The sequence below is a fragment of the Xenopus laevis genome, chromosome 5L (assembly GCF_017654675.1).
Source record: "Xenopus laevis strain J_2021 chromosome 5L, Xenopus_laevis_v10.1, whole genome shotgun sequence".
NCBI classification, from domain to species: Eukaryota; Metazoa; Chordata; class Amphibia; order Anura; family Pipidae; genus Xenopus; species Xenopus laevis.
The window spans coordinates 100,658,822-100,677,379 of NC_054379.1; positions in this window are offsets into that span (position 1 = coordinate 100,658,822).

An 18,558-nucleotide genomic window follows, 5' to 3' on the forward strand; every position below is an offset into this window, starting at 1 on the left:
GAAATGGATTTCAGTGCAGAATTCTGCTGGAGTAGCACTATTAACTTATGCGTTTTGAAAAAAATATGTTTTCCGATGACAGGATCCCTTTAAAGGAAGGATAGCTAGATGCTTTCTAATATATTTCCATAACTTCCAATGTAGTGTCCATTAACGACTGTAGATGACATAATCAGTTTTATAGAATCCATGCCAACTAATTGATCCACCTCATGTGAAGAGTTGGACAGCACCCCAGGAAACATGTGAGTTTTCAAAGATGCAGAACATGTGAGGACAAAGGTAGAAATATTAAATAGCTGCAGAGAATGCTGTTGCTGGGATCCAACAGATATAAATCTGAAGTGAGTCAGTATACAGGTACAGAATGCAAATGATTTACATCCTTATGCACGGAAAATTGAATTATCACAGAGGTTCACTGCTGATTTCTCTTTTGTTGCAAACGATATGGTTATTGTTTTTTAAACTCATTTGTTTGACAATTGCATAGTCTATAAACATGTGTTTCTATTTTTTTCGTGTCTGACTTTTCTGTGAATTCCATGTAGCAATTTACTAGCTATGGTCTGAAAAAAAAAAATCTATAAACTAGTTCAAGTATATATTAAGTTGTATGGATTTGTTTGCCTGATTTGACTCCATCAACTCCATGTCTGTGCTTTGAAGAAAGGTGAGTTAATTGTTTCATCAATGTGTGGTTCATGGCTTATTCTTTGCAGAGAAGAAAGAGAGACTGGGTTAGGCTGTATGTGGGTGGGATGTGGATTACAGAATAAGTCACTTGACAATAGCAGGTTTAATATGGCTTCACTTTTTGTGTAGACCTCTGTAAGTAGGGTTTTATAAAGTAGGGTTCATTCATGGCTGCAAGTGCAGTTGCTGTTGCGTTAATTGGGTGAATTGACCATTTTTTCCAATAATTTTTATTTTTGTTATATGAACAGATCATAACAGCAATCTACACCAATTCTGTTCAGTTATACAGTATTGTACCTGGCAGAATAATATTTAAAAATACAAGTATGATTTTTTTTCTTAATTTAAATAACAGTGTACAATAACAACGTTGCATTAACATCATTCATTAAAGAGACTAGCGATCTAACATTCAAAGCTGCTCCTTGCACCAGTGCATCCACAACAATCTGCATGAACTCTACGCAGTAGCTCCACTACTATCAGAGCCCAAAACACAATTGCACCCAAAGAATTGAGTGCAAAGGTCATTTTAATGACGAGCATCAGAAATTAAATGGTGGTTGCAGTCATAAATGACTCTTTGTGTCTCTCTGTCATATATTTGTTTGTAAAAGTATATGAATAATGAGTAGCTCAAAAGAATTTTAGTGAAATAATGCAGTGATGTTTACATCATGGGTCTAATTTACCATTTACTAATTACTACAATACAAATACAACATCACTTAGAGGCACATAATTGTTCCCCTCTTAATAAGGGGGTCATAGTTACATAGTTAAATTGGGTTGAAAAAAGTCCATCAAGTTCAACCCCTCCAAATAAAAACTCAGCATCCATACATTGCACATTGGTGTCCCATTCCCGCCTCTTACATATCCCCTAATTTGCCTGTTATTCAACCATGAAAGTTAGAGAGCACCAACAGGCCCCACACCATGTAGTATGGACATGGCTGCCTTGCACCTCTTGTTGATGTGCTCTGCCCCTTTCAGCAGAGCAACTTTGCAGAGCACTGATACCCCCTGAACGTAGGTCCTTTCTGAATAAGCACTAAGGGTGCTATTCTGATCCGATTGGTGCTTTAGTTTGGGACATTCACAAATAAAATGCTTTGTCACTATGAAGAAATAATATTATTAATAATATTAATAATAGTATTTTTTGTACTTCAGAAATGTCATTTCAGAACTACAGCACATCACACCCCTCCCTACTCTCAGATAAATTCTATATACCCATATCTATACTAACTAAAGAGTTTAGTATCCACAATAGTCTTTGATATTCTGTCTGTCCAAGAAATCATCCAAGCCATTCTTAAAGGCATTAACTGAATCAGCCATCACATCATCACCCGGCAGTGCATTCCACAACCTCACTGTCCTGACTGTGAAGAACCCCCTACATTGCTTCAAATGAAAGTTCTTTTCTTCTAGTCTGAAGGGGTGGCCTCTGGTACGGTGATCCTCTTTATGGGTAAAAAAGTCCCCTGCTATTTGTCTATAATATCCTCTAATGTACTTGTAAAGTGTAATCATCATAATTTAAAGTCTTCCATCCCCTTAAACAGTTTAGTTGCACGTCTCTGCACTCTCTCCAGCTCATTTATATCCCTCTTAAGGACTGGAGCCCAAAACCGCACTGCACACTCCAGGAGAGGCTTTACCATGGACCTATAAAGAGGCATAATTTTGTTTTCATCCCTTGAGTTAATGCCCTTTTTTATGCAAGACAGAACTTTATTTGCTTTAGTAGCCACAGAATGACACTGCCCAGAATTAGAAAACTTGTAATCTAAAAAATCCCAAAATCCTTCTCAGTTAAGGAAACTCCCAACACACTGACATTTAGTGTATAACTTGCATTTATATTATTTTTGCCAAAGTGCAAATTTATCAACATTGAACCTTATTTTCCATTTTACTGCCCAGTTTCCCAATTTAGTCAAATCACTCTGCAAAGTGGCAGCATCCTGCATGGAACCTATAGTTCTGCACAATTTAGTATCATTAGGATACAGTACTTTCAATGCCCACCTCCAGGTCATTAATAAACAAGTTGAAAAGCAAGGGACCTAGTACAGAGCCCTGCGGTACTCCACTAACAACACTGGTCCAATTAGAAAATGTTCCATTTACCACTAATCTTTGTAGTCTATCTTTTAGCCAGTTCTCTATCCAGGTACAAATATGATGTTCCAGGCCAGAGTATGTGCATTTGTCTCTGGGGCAAGTCTGTGCAAGTGCATGTCACATCTTGTGCCATATTAAAAGGTGTAGAGTGCAGTGTTGTTGGAGACAAGGGAACCCTAGATTATTTCCCTTGTGCTTCCCACACTTTGCTTTCAGTTTTTGCTCTTTGCACTTGTAAAAGGCTTCATAACTGAGGCATTTTATGTAAAGTGGCATAGTGGTACCTGTCATGTAAAAAATATAGTCCATTTGGCATGAATGGGTAAAAGTAAACCTTATTATCATAAGAATGTATACCACAGCACACCCTGGCTCTTGATTCAATGTAGTTTGGTGCTCAGTCGGGGGGATCGGCAATGGCATCCACCCTAATCATATCCAGCAATTGGAGGGCATGACTCGTTATTTGTTTTTTAAGAAACTCGTATCCATCAAATGTATATACTAGTGCCTCCCCTGTATCCATAGTTTTAAATATATTTTACTATCATCCCTGCTGATAATCAATTCTGCTTTTCAACAAAATGCATTGAAATCACTTTCGTAGGACTGGGTTATTGAACTGTTTGTGGTCTTTTGTACTGTAGGTCATGTCATTCAAGACAGAAATACTACCAGCCGAATAAATGTATTAGCAATCATGTTTCTTTATAACACTGATGTTTGAAAGCTGATTATAATTTTTGTAATGCAAAATCTGTTTTACGGTCATTCTCCCTGTTGTCATCTGTTTGTGTCAGTTCACATGTTGATATGCATGTATTTTGAATATGCTATTTCCTTGCATTTACTATCAAGCTTTCACATCACATCTATCATCTAAATCAATTGTAACTCTTATTTTCTACCCAGGACTAGCTTTCACTCTGTACCTGTCAGCTGTTCAAAACAGGATTTTTGGAGGCCAGAAGTTCTTAACCAAAATAAAAACACATTTAATAGCACAGCATATCACACATTGACACCCCTTTGGAGACAGACTTGGCAGAAATCCCACTTCACCTCTGTGACACCCTTTAGCAGATCACCTCCCATAGAACCACCAGGGAAATCCTCTAACCTGATTCCTTATCCACTTTGATCCCTACGCTAGCAGGCAGTATCACCTGGGGCTTTCCTTACAGGAGATTGAATGACTATACACGATTTTGCCTATGTATCAAAAACTGTTTAACCTAGTTCTCCATGTACTGCACAACTTTTTGAGTTTGATGATGTGTGTACTAAAATATCATTAGAATCACTTCAGAATGAGAATGTAGGAAACTGGGATAGAGTAGGTATGCCTGTGGATGGGAGCCATGAAATACATCTAAATTTTATCCTACTCACCTTAGGACACCAACAAGTAATATGTTTCAGAAACAAGCGGAGAAGGAGTTAGTTAAGGCTACATGAGAGTGTGCCATCTGGAAAACATAAGGATAATCTGAGTGCTTTATCAAGGGAAGCTCTACCTAAATTGAAATCTGATCCATCAACTGTTTTTCAAAATGCAGATAAGGGCGGCTGTATTGTCATCTTGCACAAAATTGACTACTTTAATAAAGCTTAAAGGCAACTCTCTGATAGCAAGGCTTATCAACTCTATTTGAATAATCCTACTAAACAATTTAAGAGTGTTCTGTTTGAACTTATACAAGGAGGAATATCGGATGGGGTAATTAATCAACAACAGCTATTTTCCACCATTTAACCAAGGTGCATAAGGATACTATACCCCCTGTAGGGAGACTCATAGTTGCAGGGATAGGATTTTTGGGTGAACCTCTGTGTGGCACGGCTATGGGTGCCAAGTTTACCCCAGTAACATCAAAGATAGTGTGCATATGCTTAACATCATGGACTCTATCACATGGAAAAATTCTTATAGTTGGGCTACAGTGGATGTGTCTGTCTTAAATTCTTGTATCCCGCATAACCTTGGTTTGGAAGTGATTTATTTTCATCTAAATGAGTTTAGCATATGCAATACTCAGCTAAAGTATTTTCTATTGAAATCAATAGAATACCTCTTAAGTCACAATTATTTTATTTTTGATAAAAAAATATTACTTACAAAAATGTGGCATGGCTATAAGTTTGCTCCTTCCTACACCAACCTTTATATGGGTTGGTGGGAACAGATCTAACATCTACCACGATAATAACCCACATAAATGATTCATCTTCTATTATGGCAGGTATATCAATGATCTGCTGTTTATTTGTAAAGAGTTGAATTGTTTGTTTTGTTTATTTGAATAGTAATGATTTATATTTCTCTGTCGTCTCTGGGGGACACAGGGACCTTAGGGGTTAAGCTCCATCCTCCAGGAGGCAGGACACTTATGAAAATTATTCAGGGGGCGTGTCTGGACAGCCAACTTAACCCCACACACTTACATATTCCAATCAGTTTTTTAAGTGTCCTGCTACCTGGAGGATGGACTTATACTGATGGGGAAAAACTTTTCTTCATCAGGAACTACAACAGCAGGTATTCTCAGGAGCAGAATTAACTCTTGCTCACTAGAGACCATGCCTCCTTCGAGGGATTCCACCGTGGGGTCGGCATCACAGCCCGAAAAAGGCTGAACAGACCCCCCAGACATAACCTGTTCCCCCTCTAAGGATCAGAAGGTTTGACCGGTGGACAAGGCTGAGGGATGAAAGGGACGTTGGGTATGTATAACCTCCCTATCCCCACAGGGAACCGCCACTGTCAAGGGGCAGGCCTTCCCCTCCACTTCCCCCAGCCCACATGTGTAGCCGGCTCTCTCTCTCTTCACAGGGACCCGGTGTACGGAGCTGCGCCTCACCTTCCCTCCTCTCTCTCCAGTCGGTTCCGTGCATTGAGCCTCACTAGTTAGCCGGCATTGGCGCTCTGCTGAGAACACCGCAGGGGACTTTCCTAACCCTGCGGCTGGCGCGGCGGCTCTCTCTCTCTCTCTCTCTCTCTGCTTGGAGATTTTGAGGGAGAGCAGCAGAGCCGCGCGGCCACAGGGAGACGCGCCGCCATTTTGTTAAAGGGTTTGGCGGCATCAGAGAGGCTGTCGGCGCCATTTTGGTTAAGGGAATAGCGCATCCACTAACTGAAGCGCGCGAAACGGCGCCATCTTAGTTGTCACTCGGCGCGAACAAGCATCACAGCTCCTTGTTGCCTCCGTGCCTGATTGCCACACGCGGCTCCCAGTACCAGCACCACTACCCCGAGAAGGAGATTAACTCCTACATTGCCACAGGGGAGGCAGTGGTGGACAGCGGCTTTATCCTACACGCCTACCTATTGCAATACCTTTACTGACAGGATGGCAGAAGGTAAGGCAGGGGGATTATTCCCTAGGGCGGGGGGAAAAACCCCAGCAGCGGCGCAGGTCTCTCACTTTGCCTGCACAAATTGTCAGACTAAATTCCTTGGGGGCCAGAGTGAACCGCTATGCAGAACTTGCTCAGGGGTGCAGAGGTCAACCTCCACTCAAGTGCTTAATTCACAACAGAGCCAATTGAACCCAGATACCCAGGGCACTTCTCAAGATACTGGTGAACCGGTCACCCAAGAGACTACTGCACCACTCTGGGCAGTACAACTTTCACAATCTCTTGCCTCGCTGCAGGGTCTGCCTGCGATTGCTGATAATTTGGGAAAAGTATTATCTAAACTTAGCCACAAACACACCGCAAAGCGCAAGAGAGCAAATAGCCCTAAAAATCTTGCAATTTCACATAACATATCCGATGCTTCTTCAGCAGATCAGGACTCTTCCCAGTCGGAAGGGGAACTCCCTCCATCTGACGCATCCTCAGAAGATGAGGAGACACAAGGGGAAAGTAGGGAAAGAGATACTCAGCATGACATTGAGGGCATTATTAAGGGAGTAATCAAGATACTTAATATCACGCCAACACAGGAGGAGAAAGGTTCGAACACGGGTCTATTCAAACGTAAACAGAAGTCAGTATCCTGCTTTCCTGCACACGATCAACTAACCAACTTGATACAAGAAGAATGGAACTTTCCTGAACGAAAATTCCAAGCCTCTAAGAAATTTTCAAAGGCCTATCCATTTCCCAAAGAATTGGTTGATAAATGGTTTAATCCCCCAACTGTTGATGCACCAGTCTCACGGCTGTCAAAGTCCACGACTCTCCCGGTTACCGATGCGGCAGCATTTAAGGACCCTGCCGACCGACGAATGGAAGGTACCCTAAGAGCCATCTACTCGGCATCGGGGGCTGCACTTCAGCCCTTATTAGCTTCAGCATGGGTTTCCAGAGCCATACAAGCCTGGGCCGAGGCTCTTCTCAAAGATGTACAGGATGGAGTGCCTCGTTCAGAAATCGCAACATCCATTCTTCCTATTGTTGATGCATCAGCCTACCTCTGCGACGCCACTCTAGACGCTGCGCAGTCCACAGCCAGGACTTCCGCGCTCTCCATAGCTGCACGAAGGATTTTGTGGCTTAAAAGTTGGTCAGCTGATGTCAGCTCCAAAAAGTCCCTTACATCACTACCGTTCAAAGGACAACGGTTGTTCGGGGAAGAACTGGAAAAGATCATTTCCCAAGCGACAGGGGGAAAGAGTACCTTCCTCCCGCAATCCAAAAGCAGAGCAACTACTACCCCCAGACGAGGTAGATTTTTTCGGGGCCAAAGTGGTCGTTTTCACAGACGAAACCAGTCACCGCCTAGATCTCACTTCCGTTCAAAACCCAACGACAGGGGAAGACCAACCTGGAAGTCCAACAAAACCCACAACAAGCCAGCAAATGATAAATCAACGACTGCGTGACTGGCCATCCCCTCCGGAATCGAGGGAACTAATAGGGGGCAAGTTACTACGATTCCGGGAGGCTTGGATACTTCACTCTTCAGACGCCTGGGTCACAGAGATAGTGTCAGAAGGGTACCACATCGACTTCCTTGTCCCCCCACCCAACAAATTCTTCATGTCCAGAGTCCCGTCCAACAGCACCAAGGCACGAGCCTTTCTCAAATGCATAACAGATATGGAACGGGCGGGAGTCATAGTGCCAGTACCCTCTCAAGAACGATTTTTGGGGTTCTACTCCAATCTATTCATAGTTCCAAAGAAAGATGGAACATTCAGACCTGTCCTGGATCTCAAAATCCTCAACAAGTTCATCAGATCGACCCGATTCAAAATGGAAACCTTGCGCTCAGTGATCAGGGGCATGGAGGAGGGTCAACTGATGATGTCCTTGGACATAAAGGACGCATATCTTCATGTGCCGATATGGCCACCACATCACCGCTTTCTACGCTTCGCCTTTGCCAACAACCATTATCAGTTTGTAGCCCTGCCTTTCGGGTTATCAACAGCTCCCCGAGTATTCACCAAGCTGATGACAGTATCGGCAGCAGCACTACGTCTACAAGGGATCTCCATCACCCCCTACCTGGACGATCTACTTATAAAGGCCAGGACGACAACGAAAGCAAAGCAGGATCTCTCCCTAGCAATAGCCATGCTTCAGAAATTCGGATGGACAGTGAACTGGTCGAAATCGAACTTACACCCCAGCCACCAAATGACATTCTTGGGACTGGAGTTCAACACGATCACCCAACTGGTCTGTCTTCCGCACGACAAACAGAAAAGACTCAGAGATCGCATAAAACTTCTGCTCCTACCACAAAAGATCACAATACAAGCTGCAATGAGGGTGCTAGGGGTGATGGTCTCAGTCATAGAGGCGGTGCCATTTGCACAGATACATCTTCGTCCACTACAGTCGAACATTCTTGCCGTCTGGAAAGGGGGACCCCTCTCCCGAACATTTTCCCTCTCCCATCTGACCAGGCAGTCCCTTCTCTGGTGGTTGAAACCCGACAACCTAAACACAGGTCAGTCATGGGCGACTCCGGATTGGACAGTCATATCCACGGATGCCAGTCTGCAGGGCTGGGGAGCGACCTGGAACAACCTATCAGCACAGGGGCTGTGGTCCACAGAAGACTCAAAACTTCCGATAAACATACTCGAACTCCGAGCTGTAAGACTGGCACTCGAGGTATGGACACACCCTCTTCGAGCAAAACCGGTACGAGTACAAAGCGGCAATGCCACAACAGTGGCATATATAAACCGCCAAGGAGGAACTCGCAGCAAAGCAGCTCTAGCAGAGGCGCAGAAAATATTACGCTGGGCGGAAACCAACAAAGTGAGGTTATCCGCCATCCACATTCCGGGGGTATCCAACACAAAGGCGGATTACCTCAGCCGGAATCAAATACAACCCGGAGAGTGGGAACTACACCCAGAAGTATTTGCCGACCTAGCACATCACTGGGGATGTCCGCAAATAGACCTCATGGCCTCCAAAGCCAATCACAAAGTACCCAGGTACTTTGCTCGCTGTCGGGACCTGTCAGCAGCAGGGACAGATGCCATGACTCAAACCTGGCAATTCGAGCTGGCGTACATATTTCCACCCCTTCCGATGCTACCCCGAGTGCTGAAGAAGATGAGACGGTCACAACTCACCGTAATCGTCGTAGCACCATACTGGCCACGACGGACATGGTTCTCAGACCTGCAGGACATGTCGGTCGACGAACCGATACGGCTGAACCCCAGACCAGATCTTCTCCTGCAAGGGCCCATACCTCATCACAACCCGGGTCTGTTCCTTTTGACGGGGTGGCTATTGAATCCGACATCTGGAGAAAACAAGGTCTGTCGGAAGACGTCATTACTACCATGCTAAAGGCTCGCAAAGCAACCTCATCCAAATCATACCACAGAATATGGCACTCCTATCACAGTTGGTGCACCGAAGAGGGCTTCCCATTTCTAGAACTTCACATCCCTAGGATCCTGTCCTTTCTTCAAAGGGGTCTCCGACTGAATCTCAAACTCAGCTCCCTTAAGGTACAGGTATCTGCTCTATCTGTACTCCTTCAGACAAGACTGGCACTAGACGATTCTATACGGACATTCATGCATGGGGTACAACGCCTAAAGCCTCCGTTCCGTTCGCCAGTCCCTGGGTGGAATTTAAACCTAGTACTCGAAGCACTACTTGATCCACCGTTCGAGCCCATGGGATCTATTTCCGATTCGCTACTGACCAAGAAAGTGCTCTTCCTGATGGCAATATCATCAACCAGACGAGTGTCCGAACTCAGCGCTCTGTCATCTGAAGAACCATATATAATTTTCCACAAGGACAAAGCCGTCCTTAGAACACTACCTTCCTTTCTGCCAAAAGTGGTATCTCATTTCCACATCAACCAGGAAATAGTGGTGCCAACCTTATGTCCTGATCCCAAGAACGATAAAGAGTGCAGACTACACAAACTGGATGTCGTCCGCGCGATTCGTTGGTATATAGAGCTGTCAAAGCACTTTCGACGTTCTCAATCATTGTTCATACTACCAACGGGGCCTAAAAAGGGCCAGGCAGCCTCTAAAGCAACACTGGCAAGATGGATAAAAGAGACGATACGACAAGCCTACTCAGCCAAAGGGAAGACTCCTCCCCTGAATCTACGAGCTCACTCAACAAGAGCAGTCGGAGCATCCTGGGCATGGCGCAACTCTGCCTCAGTGGAGCAGCTCTGCAGAGCGGCCACCTGGTCCTCTGTTCACACATTCTCAAAATTTTACAATCTTGACACATACTCCTCAGCGGAGGCGGCGTTTGGCCGAAAGGTACTGCACTCCATAGTGCAGTAAAAGTGTCAATCTATTGCCTCAGTTATTCCTCAATTCCCACCCGTTGTCGGGGGCTGCTTTGTTAAATCCCCTAAGGTCCCTGTGTCCCCCAGAGACGACAGAGAAAACAGGATTTTTGATACTCACCGTTAAATCCTTTTCTCTGTAGTCGATAGGGGGACACAGGGCTTCCCGCCCTATTGAGGAATGTTGACCATGTTGGTCTATTGGGAATATTCTTACTGTTTTTTCCTGTTCTGCCATTCGGCGATGAGTTTATTACGTTTTTATAGCAGTATCTTTGGTACAAACTGATTGGAATATGTAAGTGTGTGGGGTTAAGCTGGCTGTCCAGACACGCCCCCTGAATAATTTTCATAAGTGTCCTGCCTCCTGGAGGATGGAGCTTAACCCCTAAGGTCCCTGTGTCCCCCTATCGACTACAGAGAAAAGGATTTAACGGTGAGTATCAAAAATCCTGTTTTATGTTTTACTAAGGAATTTCACTCTGATACTATTTATTTCCTTGACATTTCCTTCATGGGGCGAGGACATTGAATACTTTCTGCTTTCTACAGAAAAGAATGTTCAGGTAATAATATTTTGTCTGCAAAGTCATCCCACCCACCACATACATTTAAGAACATACTGGTTGGACAGTTTTTATGCCTTAGGAAAGTTTGCTTTGGTTTTGAGGATTTTGTTTCTAAATCCATCGACTGGAGAGATCTTTGCTCTCCAGGGGTATCCTTTGTCTTTTTTTTAGTTGAGGCCTTTGAGAGGGCCATGAAAAGGGAGCCTTTCAAAAAATTTAAGGTCCATGAGACAAACCAGACCTAGTCACAGGGACTGTGAGTCCTAGGTCTGGGTTTGATGTACCTTTATGCATTTTTTCATATAGTCCTTATTCTCCTTGCATAAAGAAAATTATAAAAAATAATCAGACTGATCCTGTGTTTGATGATATTCTAAAAAACAGCTGCAAATTTGTTACTAGGAGAGCAAAAACTTTGGGCAATATCTTGGCTCCCAGTTTGGTTACATCCAAAACACCTACCACTTTGTTTCAGCTAGTTGGCAATGGGATGTATAGATGTGGGGCTACAATATGCCTGACATGTACTCATGTATCAGTGGCAAGAAAGTTTTCATCCTCAATAACCAATAGGAGTTATCGTATGAGAAAAATACATAAACTTATTTATTAACCTGCAGCAAATGTGGGAAGCAATATGTAGGTCAGACTACTAGATGCCTAAAAAAAATTATACGTGAGTAAATATCTGATATCAAAGGAAATAGAGGTACTAATGTTTCTGAACATTTCTCTGACTGTTCTATGGGTAATACAACTTTTCTCTCTGATAGGTATAGAGAAGATCAGCCTGGGCCCCAGGCCAGATGATTTGTCTATATTTTGGAATAAAAAAGAAATAAAAAGGATTTTCACAACCTCAAGGTCTTAATTATGACTTTGGAACACTTTAAGCTGGAAAAGGAAACATTCCCTTCTTCCATCTCATTCCATCTCCCAACACCATTTCATTGCCAAGCCTCACTCCTGCATCATAATAGTGCTAGTGCCACTTTTAATGTAAATATCACAAACAATAACCTAGAGAGGACACTGTGGCCATCAAATCAGCTCATAATTTATTTCTGTTGCAGAGAAACATTATGGCATTTGAGAGCATTTCCTTAAACTTCATGCTAAATGAGTCACAAACTAAATGAGAAACAAGCTGTATGGCAATTTAACACAGCCCCCAAATGTAACAATGAATGGCTTTGATCATAGCAGTTAATACTGAAACCAAATGCTTCTTTGTTAAAGTGTCAATATAAGTTAAGTACACACAAATGATAAGGGCATTCTGATCATTAAACTATAACTTTTATTACAGCCATAAAAATATATATACATTAAAAATAGAATTCCTTACTGGCTAATTGTAGTCAGTAGGGAAAACACATTAACATATGCATGACGTATGTCTTTGAAAATTACTTTAATTTTTTTCTTTCATTTTTAACTCCTCATAGGACAAATGATATAATTAAGATGCACATTCCACTTCTTTTCTGTGCAAAACATGAAAATTTCAGCTTTTAAGACGCATTTCCCACTTCTCTCCAGATGCACCATATTTTAGCATATGCTTTAGAGAACTGTATACAGCTGTACCCCCTGTGCCCTCCTGATGGCGGCCCTGACTTCAAGTACATGGTTGTATGTAGCATCAATAACATGTTATTCATGTTTAAGTCTGTTGTATGTGAAGGCATATGTGGTCTGTGTATGTGGGCATGCTCACCCTGTAATTTGCATCTTGCATGAAATGCATCAGATTAGGCTGAACAGGAACACTGATGCTAATTGTCACTGTTATTCTGTGTTAATTGCTAATAGCATTGACCTCATACCTTGCAAATCAAAATAATTATGTGGAGTAGAATCACTGCCCAGCTGTTAGCTGCATTTGTAAAAACAAGCAAGCAAACACCAAGCAACAATCACTCATACAAAGGAAATTCGAACAGCGATTGCGGATGATTGCAGATGCTCCCCCGTGGTGACAGACAGAAGAAGGAATTTGCAATTATCTATTTATTATCTCTTTCAAATAAAACCTGACGACTCTGATGGGTTTCCTTTATCAGGTAACCAGTTAGTTTGCATTATTTAGTAAACATTGCCTGAGGTATCAGGGTTTTTCTGTATTCAAATTGATTTGATTGCACTGTGGGGAAATATATGCCAGAAGTCAAGGGAGAAAATACCACTGGGAAGATTGAATGCAATTCCCACACTGAGTTAAAATTTAAACAGCACTGCAACCAAATCATTTCTATTTGTGTAAAATACAGGATAAGCCCTGTTTGTGATGATGATATGATGTGTATGTGACCTGCTTATAAAAGAAGACATTTGCTCAGATTTCTACTGGCAGATACAGATTTTAATGTTGTCACTGGTTACTAACTGTTTTATCTTAACTTTCCCTTTTTGCAGCTTCCACCTGCTTCTAGTTACACAGTGAGGAACGGAAGTGGAGAATGGCTTCCACGTTTAATATGTTTCCAAAAGAGCCAACTTAAGGTGGCCATACACGGAGAGATCCGCTCATTTGGCGATGTCGCCAAACGAGCGGATCTCACCCCGATATGCCCACCTTGAGATGGGCAATATCGGGCTGATCCGATCGTGGGCCCTAGGGCCCAATGATTGGATTCTAACGGTGGCTTTACGGGCGGTCAGATCGTGGGACCACATCAATGAACAGATGCGGCCGCGTTCCGATGGGATTTTTAGTCCCATCCGAACGAGATCTGGTCGACTTTCAGACAGATCTCATTCGGGGAAGCCCATCGGGGGGGCCCCATACACGGGCCAATAAGCTGCCGACTCTGTCTGTCGGCAGGTTTTGTCGCCCGTGTATGGCCACCTTAACTTCAATGCAGTCATTAGTTTATCTGCAAACTTTTTTTCATACAAAGAAGGGGATTGCATCCTATCCAGAAAACAGGTAACGAAAGGATTTTAGTTCAAGTGTACTCCAAAAGCGGACCAGGCTCATTGCAGCCCCGGGTGCAAGCTGTACACCCTGCCAGGGCAAACTTTGTATAAATCCAATGAAAACACAAAAGGCTGCTTAGGCCTAAGGCATTTTAAGTAAAGTTTTTCACTTTTGCCAATAATACCTGGAGGTAACGAAAGGATGTGACAGCAGTGATGTCTTTATTGCACAAACATTAGATACAAACAAGGCATTGCATGCAAGTGCTGCGCCTGCTGACAGCAGTCATTCAGATAGTTCCTTGGGCAATGTAGCACATGAGATACTTTCAGAACCCTTTTTCAGAAAATAGAACAAATCAGATCTGTTTCAAAGGAGTTTTCTCCTGTATATAGAGTAATCACTTGTTAGGGGGTTTAAAGTGCAAACTAGGTGGAAGTTCAGACCAGAAAGGCCCCACTATTGATGCTGCTTATGCCATATATGGATTAAAAAAGTCTACCAATTTTATAGTCCATTAATAAAAGAAGAGGGAAAATAAAATTGAGTCACATGAAAAAATGTTTTTCCTGGTACATTCCATATGAGCATGTCAAATATAGCAGTTTTTTTCACTTGGAGCTAGTAATTATTTTACCCGAAACAAACATTTCAGATAAATGCTTTAAAGGTGACATGTGGTTAAGCAGCTGAAAGGTTATGAGAGTGTTTATTTATAAGGTGTTGGCTTAGCTTAGTTTGCATAAAAGCAGGTGAAAGTCGTTTTAAAACACTAGAAGTTGCTATGGTGCATAGCCAACAGATAGGGTCAGACTGTGGGCCCGGGCCCCCCGGGGCTGCCGTTACAGGTCCCCCCTCCTGGCAGTCCCAGGGGCCCCCTGCTGAACTCCAGCACCCTGCACAGAAGACACACCGCAGTGTTAACTTTCTTTTCTGGGGCAGCCTCTATCAACGTGCCGTGTGCGCGTACACATGGGCATAAGACGAGCCACACCGATAACTTTCTTTTTTGCGGCAGCTGGTGGACCAGTTCTGGGCCAGCGGGGGCCCATGGGGGACCCCTACAGACCCTGCCTACAGATACATACAGGATGTATTACAGGAAACTGATTGAACAAAGAACACTATTCACTGTATAGGGTTTAATGTTCACACCAGCCATATTCATATGATATGTCCTATTTTCTCCATTAATTAAATGGGATAAATAGTGGCAGTAGTATCACTAGTAATAAATGTGTGTTCTTTATATCAAGTGTGTTTTTACCTTCACTAAAGAAGTAGTGCAGATAACATAATGCTGTGTATCTGGAAATGGCACATTGACACACAGATGAAAAGAGTGATTGAAATAAGTAGTTCACAAACTTGCCAACCAATACTTGGTTGTGATTTGCTATATTTGTTATGTATATGATTTGCTACAGTTGTATTTGCATAGCCTTATGATACATGGGCTCATAATTTAACCATAGCCCTCAAAAAACATCATTGATTAAAATATCTATGCCTTAAGGAATGTTGGCCTGGAACATCGTATTTGTACCTGGTTAGAGAACTGGATAGACTACAAAGAGTGGTGGTAAATGGAACATTTTCTAATTGGACCAGTGTTGTTAGTGGAGTACCGCAGGGCTCTGTACTAGGTCCCTTGCTTTTCAACTTGTTTATTAATGACCTGGAGGTGGGCATTGAAAGTACTGTTTGCAGATACTAAATTGTGCAGAACTATAGGTTCCATGCAGGATGCTGCGACTTTGCAGAGTGATTTGTCTAAACTGGAAAACTGGGCAGAAAACTGGAAATTGAGGTTCAATGTTGATAAATGCAAGGTTATGCACTTTGGCAAAAATAATATAAATGCAAGTTATACACTAAATGGCAGTGTGTTGGGAGTTTCCTTAAATGAGAAGGATCTAGGGGTCTTTGTAGATAACACGTTGTCTAATTCTGGGCAGTGTCATTCTGTGGCTACTAAAGCAAATAAAGTTCTGTCTTGCATTTAAAAGGGCATTAACTCAAGGGATGAAAACATAATTTTGCCTCTTTATAGGTCCCTGGTGAAGCCTCATCTGTAGTATGCAGTGCAGTTTTGGACTCCAGTCCTTAAGAGGGATATAAATGAGCTGGAGAGAGTGCAGAGACGTGCAACTAAACTGGTTGAAGGGATGGAAGTCTTAAATTATGAGGGGAGACTGTCAAGGTTGGGGTTGTTTTCTCTGTAAAAAAGGCACTTGTGAGGGGACATGATTACACTTTACAAGTACATTAGAGGACATTATAGACAAATAGCAGGGGACCTTTTTACCCATAAAGAGGATCACCGTACCAGAGGCCACCCCTTTAGACTAGAAGAAAAGAACTTTCATTTGAAGCAACGTAGGGGGTTCTTTACAGTCAGGACAGTGAGGTTGTGGAATGCACTGCCGGGTGATGTTGTGATGGCTGGTTCTGTTAATGCCTTTAAGAATGGCTTGGATGATTTCTTGGACAGACATAATATCAAAGGCTATTGTGATACTAAATTCTATAGTTAGTATAGATATGGGTATATAGAATTTATGTGAAAGTAGGGAGTAGTGTGTGTACGGATTCTGTGTTTTTCTATGGAGGGGTTGAACTTAATGGACTTTGTAATTTTTCAACCCGATTTAACTATGTAACTATGTAACTATGTAACTATGTAACTATGTAACTATGTAACTATGTAACTATGTATGCTTACTGTCAAGTGAATTGAAAGTGGTTTTCTGTGGCAGAGGCCGCTGCCAATAGCAGGGGCAAATAACTTATTCTTACAACTTAATAATTGTTAGGCTAAGGGTAATACATAATGTTTCATTCAGAAGTGTAACTGACTACTTGCTTTCAGAAATCAAAAAACCCAATTTTTGCCAGTTACACGTTACTCAGCTCCCAATTCATGACATTAGGAACTCTAGGCATATTACACATAGAATACAGCCTGCATCTTATTTGGGACAGTTTAGCTCTAAGCTGTGAATCTCCGTGTGTCTCTCCGTCACATCCAGCTATTGCACTGGAAACGTTTGCTGCATCTTACCCACCCGCATTATTAATCTAAATGAGGGATAAAAATTCTAGGTGGCCATAGCCCCTACGGTCATTTTTATTTTAACAGTTTAAACCTCTATTATTTTAATAATTCCCAGCTCTTTTCTTCAAGTATGCTTTATGGCTGACACCTGTAGACTTTTACAACAGATCTCTATGAGCTGTCACTCTGGAGAGAAAACTTAATTATGCCTGGAAAATGTAATCGCAGCTGCATTGTACATTCTGTGCCATTGGGTCAAGCTGTTACAGAGGAGCACAGAGACATTTTTATTTCTACAGTTCAAGTATCAAATATAAGTAATATAAACAAGGGAAAACACAATTACTGATGGGCGGCAGAACTGAATTGTTTAACTTAGTTTTGTCAGAGAAAGGTCTAGTCTTTTATAATATGTCCAGTCATGGGCCATCTATAATTTACAAGGGCAGTTCACTTTCAATGCTTAAGACTCCTGCATTCCTGGGCGCTGTTACGGAAATCCATAAGAGGAAACAATGTATGTCTTTGAAAAGCGGATTTAATAATGCACACATAGTGGTACAATATCTGTGCGGTGGGTGTACTGGACTTACGCGTTTCTTGCCGTAATGCTCGGCACTTCTTCAGACTCTTTTCTGCTGATTCACTGCACATGCTCTGTGCTGCTGTCACTTACTGGGCTTAGGGACCCACTCACAATATACAGTACACATAGAATATAAATGTCACAATATAAGGCTGATTAGTAATTAATACCAATAATTTCTACATGACAGCACAGAAACCAGTGCAACTAGTATCAGAATGTAATAATCAGCTTTATAGCATCAGTTTATATTACAGGACAACCTCTTTTTCTACTTGATAATTTGCAACAAACCCTAAGCTTAGCTTCTCAACAGATGCTCAGAGCCCACTGAGATGAAGACCCCCTTTGATAAGTCTGAAGTCCTGGATCATTGCTGCTATTGAGAAGCTGAAACTTTAGGCTGGTGCAATAAGTTCAGTATATAACATATGGCATTTTTAGCCATATTAATTTTTAGGGGTTTAGTTCTCCTTTAAGATTTGCTTTACAAAATGCCCTAAAACGTTTTTTATTGAGCATTTACAAAAGACTAAGTTAATTTCAAACCCTACAGACTGATAAACAATTGGGAGAAAGTTATCTTTATTCCTGTAACAAATTAACACAACCCACTCTTCACCTAAGAAAGTCAATTCAACATGCTCTTTGACCTTAAATGCATATGGGCCATTTTTGTTAAAACACCTGCCCCCATGCAGCAAAAGTTAAAAATATTTTTCTGTGCATTTATTTTACCATAAACTACATGAGGTTTCTAAGGCCAACAACGTGTGCAATTACGTGTATATTGTTGAAAAATGAAAGCAATATTTAATAAATACACTGCTTTATTTTCTC